The following is a 7983-nucleotide window of genomic DNA, read 5'->3' as shown; positions in this document are numbered from 1 at the left end:
CCCAAAGAACTAAGGTGTAAGAACCCTGACCACAATCAGCAAGGAATAGAAAGAGTTCACATTTGCAGTTTGGTAGAAAATCCGTGGTGTTTACTGAGTCCGGGAAAATTGGATCTTCAGGAAAATCACCTTGTTGGCTAAATGAAGGATGCATTGGAGTCAGAGAGCCTGGAGTCAGGGCAACCCACAAGCAGGCTGCTGCCGTACTCCAAGGGTGAGGTGACAAGGATCTACAGCAAGGTTGAAACATCAGTGAAGAGAAGATGGATGGCAGAGATGTTGCAGGGTTGACATGATGTAAGTGAGGATAAGAAACAGAATTCATGGAGGACATCTAGGTTGTGAGCTTGAGGGACCAGAGAATAGTGGGGCCCTTAACAGGAAGAGGGAAAAGACAAAGAAAAGAAAACGAGTTCAGTCTTACATGTAATTGTAAAATATCTCAAATTAGAGAACTGTTCGATATGTCTAAAAGACATTTGGAACAGAGGGAATTGAGGTTGATTGACCTCATTTTTTTATATCAAATAGTATTTTATTTCCCAATTATATGTAAAAACAATTTTTACAAATTTAAATTTTATTTTCAGTTCTAAATTCTCTCCCTTCCCTTGTCACTTCCTCTCACCCTAAGATGATAAGCAATTTGCAAAGGTCATATAGGTGCAATAATGCAAAACACATTTCCTCAAGAATTTTCACCTCATGAAACTGAGTAGGGCAAGACTGAAGGATCCTGGTGAGGGCTAGCCGAGCTGGCCAGACATTATGCTGGGCTACAGCAGTGGACAAGGAAGAACGAGCACTTGCTAGGAAAGTACAGTACTTTAGGGAGCAAAAATATTGCCAGGACAGCAGTTGAGGAAGTCTGCATGTGACTTAGGTGAGAATTGTTGTGGATGTAGACCTCCAGGGCAGAATTCAGAGCTTAACAGTAAGGCGGAGCTGAGATAACTCTCAGGCAGCATTAACCAGAACTCAGAAATCAAATGACTACAATAATGATCATTGTTACATAAAAATAAAATAACACCCACTTGAAAATCCAGGATGAGTAAGCAAAGGAAAAAGAACCTGACAATCGCTCTTTTGCTATACAGGAAGATCTGGGTTAACATTCAAAAGATAGGGAGGTTAAAAAAAAAGCCATTCCTGTCCCAAAGAGTAACATCAAAGGTATAAGACAAGCCCAAAAGGACTTCCTGGAAGAACATAAAAAGGAATTCAAAAATCAAAGAACGGATCAAGGAAATATTAGGGGGAGAAATGGAAGCAATCCAAGAAATTACGAAACTAAAGTTAATCAATATGAAAGAGGTGAAAAAAATGTTCTTGAAAAATAGAATTTAAGCAAAAGATTTAAGTGACATTGTGAGACACCAGAAAAGTAACTAAACTAGGAAAAATATGAGAGAATCTTAAACATCTCATTAGAAAACCTGGAGAACAGATCAAGGGCAGACAATAAAAGAATTGTTAGAATATCTAAAAATTGTTATTTTTAAAAGAATATGAATACAATATTACAAGAAATGATGAAAGAGAATCACCCTGAAGTTCTAGAACAAGAGGATAAAAGTGCGAAGAGAAAAAAAAAAATCTACTGTTCTCCAGCTGACGAGATCACAGGAGAAGTTTTCATAGCAAAATGTCAAAATTCCCAGGTTAAGGAGAAAATCTTGCAATCCAACCAGGAAATAAGACAGACTTCAATACTGCAGAAATAGTCAGGATTTCACAAAACCCAATAGCTTCAACTCTAAAAGACCAAGGGTTTGGTTACATTAAATTTCAAAGAACCAAAGACCTGGACTTGCATCCTGAATAATTTATCCAGAAATCTGGGATAGCATATGGAATGAGGGGGAAAATAATATTTGACAAACTGAAAAACTTTCATGCATTTCTAAGAGAAAGACAACGTCTCAGTGGAAAATTTAATATAAAAGATCCAGAAAAAAGGAAAACATTAAAGACAATTCCAAGGCACTCATTAAGGCCAATTATTTACTAGAAAGTGTTATCATTCTAACTCTAGATGGAGGGGAGGGAAGATGGAGAGCTGGTAACACTGTAACTTTCCTCTATGAATCAGGAGGAAACAATGTATCCATCCGGAAGGAGTTAGAAACCTTGTGTATATGTAATAAACCTTGGGGATGGAAGGATGGCTCCGGATGGAGGCACCAGGGGAAGCTGGAGAAGCCGGGGATCTGTTGGGGGGCGGGGAGTAAGGCGAGGTTTGAGGGATTTAAAACAGGGAGCAGAAGGCCTGGGAAAGGAGATCCCTGGTAAGATCTGGGAGGAAGAAATTCTGACACAGATCAGGGAGGGAGATCAGGGACACGGGAGGGGCAGAAAGCTTAGGGGGGAGGGGGGACAAGGACCCTAGGAAAGCAGCATGACTGTGCCCTGAGGTTTTCCTAGGATCTGGGGAGGTTGTCTGGGAATCTCAGGATTGGCGACCCTAAAGGGAGCCTGGACACAGGGAGTCAAGGCCTGGGGTCTGATCGGGAAGGCAGAACCACCACATTTGTAATCAGGATCCAGGAACAAGGCGGGACTCCTGGCTCCTTATGGCCAAGGTCTGAAATTGAGAAAATGGGAATCAATGATAAATCCGGGGACTGTAAATTCCGAGGTTTGGGAGATATTGGGGTGTGAAAAACAGGGATGGTGGGAAGGGGGATGGATGTGGGGAGCTGGGGAGGGAGGGCTTGTTCAATAGCCCAGTCTGATAGCAGCACGTTCCTGAGGTCAGATGATCCCCCCATTAGCAAAGACAAAGGCAACCAGGAAAAGACAGGAGGAAGCCCTCCGGAATGACCAGGAGAAGCCAGACACTGGGGGACACACAATCCTGTCTGCGATGCTTCCTCCGCAGGGAAACTGAGGAGCCCGAAAGAAGAGACAGGGGAGGAGGCGCTTCGGTGCCAGAGTCCAAGGCGGGTCCTGGGGCAGGGAGGGCGAACTCCGGGACTCTGAGGGGGTGTAAAAAGTCATCTTGTTCTGCGCCCCTTAGGACCCCCTCAAGGCCAGCGGCTGCCCCGGACAAATCTCCCCACAGACTAAAGGCGCAGGAGCCACACGCTGGATCACAAAGTAACGCGGGCTGGGCGGAAGCCATGGCGCCGCCGCAGCGCCCGGAGCTCGGCCCGGAGCTCGGCCCGGAGCTCGGCCAGCCCCGGGACCTCGGGACCCCGAGAGGGCTCCTCGCTTGGGGACCATCTGGGGAAGTAAATGAGCTCGCCCCAAGATGGCGGGGGGGGCGCTTCCCAAAACCCTCTAAAAAGGAGACTCGACCCCAGCCGGGGCCCAGCGCCCAGCTCTAACCTGGCGGGGGCGGGAGGGATGCTCTCGGGCCCCGGCCCTCCTCCGCTGGCCCCGCTCCGCGAGCCACGCCCTCTGCTCAGTACCCCTCCCCACTTTCCACTGCGGTCTGGTGCCGCCCCATTTCCCCTCCGCCAAGCGGGGTCTTTCCCGGAAAGGGCCCAAAGAACCAGGCGCGCCTACCCCCATTCCTTCCTTTCATAAACTGGTCATCCAGTCACTTGGCCCAGGAAGCTCCGCGGGAGAAGGCGCGGCCGGTGAGGAGCCATGCGGGTCAAACCACTTAGAAATGCAGGGGGAGCTGTAGATGGAGCCATCGCCTCCTGACTTCCTATGTCACTGTCCCGGGCTAGAGTTCTCCAGCGCTTCCCCCCGCACCCTGAGCCCCGCCCCCAATTTACCCCCCTTCCTTGCCGTATCCCCTCCTCCCGCCGCTCCTTCCCCTGCCCTCTCCTTGGGGCGCCCGGAAGGAAATACTGGTCAAAGGCCGGCCAGAGGGTGATCGTGTCTGCCTCCCCGATTTGGGGCTTTCCTACCCCGGGATAAAAGAAAAAGGGCCCAAGGGGACTGATTTGTTTTGAGTTACAAGTTGTTTATGGGCCATATACAGTTTGAGAAATTAAAGAAAAAACCTCCCCCGCAAAAGGAACTGATCGTGGTCAGGTTATTTTTTGGGGGGTGGGGGGATCTCAAAAGATGGGTTCAAATAGCGCCCTACCTCGGGTGTCGCACAAGGTGGGCAGGGAAGCTGGGGAGGGACAAGTGGGGGAAAAGAGCCGCCGTAAGAAATCCCCACCCGGTCCTGGATTTGGAGTGATAGTCCCTTGCCCACTCCCTCCTGCTTGGGCTGGAGATCTTTCCGGGCTCTGCCCATATCCTTCCTGCAAGGGCTCTCTAGCCGCATCCTCCTGCTCTGATGTCTCTAGCCAGGCTTCTCTTAGTAGGGGTCTCTAGCCCCACCACGCAGGTTGGGGTTAAGTCTCTAGACTTCCCTGAGATGGCATTGTAAATGAATTAGAAAATATAAAACTACATAAATCATTAGAAAGGAATTAGAAATTGAATAAGATCATGTAAGCTCTTGAGAATCTCAAAGACAACAGTATTACAATCAGCTAGGGTTATCTAGAAAATAATAAATGAGGTCATCTGTTAGGGAAAAATTAGGAGAATGAAGAGGAAGGTTATAGATAGTCTGGGACAAGAAAGAGAAGGAACAGATGAGATATAGAAGAAGAAGAAGGAAAATTCTGTTTTGAAGATATTTAATCAAAGTCATTGGAGAGATTTAGTTTGTTTTTTTTTTTAAGGGACTTGCCCAGGGACACACACAGAAGAGTTAAGTGTCTGAAACCAGAGAACTGAGGTCTTCCTGACTTCAGGGCTGGTGCTCTGCTGGAGAGATTTATAGAAAGAGAAAAATTGAAGTAGGTTTGAAAGAAAGGCTTGAAGGAGGGTTTTGATCTGTTAAGATTAGGCATTTCAATAATATGGTCAGTATAGTAATATATTTGTCACATGAAATTATTCAAAAGTAGCATACTAAAACTCTGCCCTTGAAAGACCATTAAAAAAATATATTTTAAAACAAAACAAAAAGATCCTCACCACAGTAGCTGCTGTGAGGACAGGGAAGCTCAAAACCCAAACACAGAAGACAATGGCTAGACAATATCTACAAGGAAATACTCAAAAGGAAAATGCAGATGGAACATATATCCATTAATAGCTAGATAAATAGGTAAAATTAGCAAAAAACAAAAATTGCAAAAATCAAAGGGATAGATGAAAAAAGTGAACTATGCAAGACATTTGCAGTATTTTTGAATAGACAATATTTTTGGGAAACAGACTCTTTCAAAAAATTGTTCTAATGAAAACTTATAATTCTGTGAGATAATGAGTGATATTAAAGGAAATTAAAAGATCCTCCCCCAAAAAGGAAAAGATGCATATCTCATGAGAAAAAGCACAAGTAGAAAATAGATCAAGGACAAAAAATTAAGACTCATTGACAACTAGAACATCATGAACAATTTTTAAAATAGTTGTTATTTCAATAAATTATAAAGGAAAACTGCCCGAATACTTTAGAACAAGATTGAATAGAAATTGAAAGAATCCATGGTCACCTCCTGAACTAAACCTCAAAATCTAAACACATTGAATGTTATAATTGAAATCCAGAACAGTCAGATTAAGGGGAAAATACAGCAAGCTGGCAGAAACAAACAAACAAAAATATTGAAGTAACATGAAGCCACAGTCAGTGTCATCCATGATCAGTCATGATCATCCATCATGTCACTACTCTAAAGTAATAGAGAGTTTGGAATATGATGTCTTGGAAGACAAAGGACCTAGGATTACAAACCAAAAGTATGGATGCTGCAAAATTAAATTTAATCCTATGGGGTAAAATATGGATGTTCAATGAAATAGAGGATTTTAAGCTTTCCTTGTTAAAAAAAAAAAAGTAAATAAATAAAGCAAAATCAGTGCCAAACTGAAAATTTGACATTCAAACACAGGATTCAAGAAAAGTTAAAAGGGCAAACATGAGTGATAAATCATAAGGCTAAAGACAAATTGTGTACTTTCTTATATGGCCAGAGGATGGCAGTAGATCTGTGAGCCTCCATTCTATCCCCTATTGAATTTTAGGGCCCCAAATGGCTAATTTGGTAAGAACAGTCATTGGGACAGAGCTCATGCCAATAACCATTTGTTGAAGGGACCTGGCTCTTCAATGAATAGTACTTCAGATCTTCCTTCTGATCTGAGATGTTCCTTTTTCCAAGGCCTTGGTTTAAAGTGCTTGATACCCAACCAATACAGATGAAGCAAAATGAAAATACCGCCTCATTGATGGGTAGACTTTGCTCTTAATTCTCCAGGAGGGTCTACACAAAATACAGAATTCCATTAATAACAAACAGTCTAATGAGCAGACCTTGACAGACTTTTCAAGTTGTCCTGCCAAACTAATGAGCAGGCCCATAGGCTGGCCTGATGAACAGTTGTCAAAACATCTACATGGACCAATGAGGTTGGTCATGGGCCAACACAGAGTCACTGATTGACCAAATGCGCATAGCCATCTCCTCAGGTTTGACAATAAGGGTGAGATGAAGGACAGAGGGGATGAAATGGTTGGGCTCCTTTTCATTTTGCTGAGTCAACTCTGTCACACTGGACTTTTCTCACGTCTGCAGCTTTACAACATCAAATTGATGTAGACGCTGTGATGCCACAAGAATTGGATGTTTTAGAACAATCAGTAAGAGCAATAAGTAGGCATGTACAACTTAGAAACTCTTCAATTGGGAATGTGATTATCATTATTCTTTTCTCTGGGTAACTCCTTATTCAAACTCTACCAATTTACCAATTAAGCAAATATAGAACAAGCTACAGGGTGCTTGGCATTCTGAAAATATTACATGGGAAATTAGTCATTTTTCTAAGATACAACATAAAGTAACTGATTCTCATATTGACGGTATTGCTTCTTATGATATTGCAGTCAGAGTGCTGAATTGGAGAAACCACCTCAATCCTTTTAATAATGTATCAAGCTTGCTGTTACATTTTCTGCCTTCATATGTTTTGTTACAGTTTTCTAATACATGATTGCCACTCCTTAGATGAGTTTCAAGCATCCCTTCATTATCTCAAGGTAGCACACAAGAACAGGGAGAGGTTGAAGAACAGCTCTGAGGAGGCAGAGGATAAAATTGGCTCAGATTTTCTCTGTAGCTTGTCCTCTGTCTGATGACTGTGAGAACTCAGGATGTTCCCTCACCACCTCTTTGTTCTTTCGCTAGGGAAAAGGATGTCCTTGGAGATTGAAAGGAAGGGAGGAAACTGTCTGGGTGATTTCATAGCTAATAGTTCCATGAGAAAAGACTAATGTTCCCAGGAGAACATACTGACTATTGCCTTAGTATAAGACATATAAACCCTTATCTTCAGATGAATAAACAGAATTTGCTCTTCATATCTCCCATCTGGCCTGTGTTTTGTGTCAGCTTGTCCTCCAGCCCTTTCCCCACCAAGGTCTAGAAAGTCACAGGCTGCCTCACTGCTAAGTGAGGACAGGCAATCAGCTGAATTCATATTATTTGGTAATTTTGCCATGTAGCCTTAGCAAATGAAGTCATCTTCTGATTTTTCTCATGCACCAAGATAACTGTATAAATACCTATACGTATATTGGATTTACTATATATTTTAACATATTTAATATGTATTGGATTACCTGCTATCTAGGGATGGGGGTAGGGGAAAGGAGAGAAAAATTTGGAACAGAAAGTTTTGCAAGGTCAATGTTGAAAAACTACCCATGTATATGTTTTATAAATAAAAAGCTTTAATAAAAAAACCAAATGAACTCATCTCCTGCTAACAAAATCTGGTTTGACTCCCCATTTCCCTTTTCATCTCTTCCTGAGACATCAGGATGGACCTGGTCACCTCCTTTTTTGGTGTTTTCACTCCCTTTTCTGAGAATTCAGGGAGGATGTCATCACCTCCTTTTGGGGTTTTCACCTCCCTGAGAAGTCAGGGGGCACATGACCACCTATGACTGAAAACAAAAGAAAGCTGGAGATGTCATGGGCCAGAATTCTGGAGAAATATACTTGAAACAAG

This window comes from Sarcophilus harrisii, chromosome 3, assembly GCF_902635505.1.
Source record: "Sarcophilus harrisii chromosome 3, mSarHar1.11, whole genome shotgun sequence".
Classification (NCBI taxonomy): domain Eukaryota; kingdom Metazoa; phylum Chordata; class Mammalia; order Dasyuromorphia; family Dasyuridae; genus Sarcophilus; species Sarcophilus harrisii.
This window is presented reverse-complemented; position numbering follows the sequence as displayed.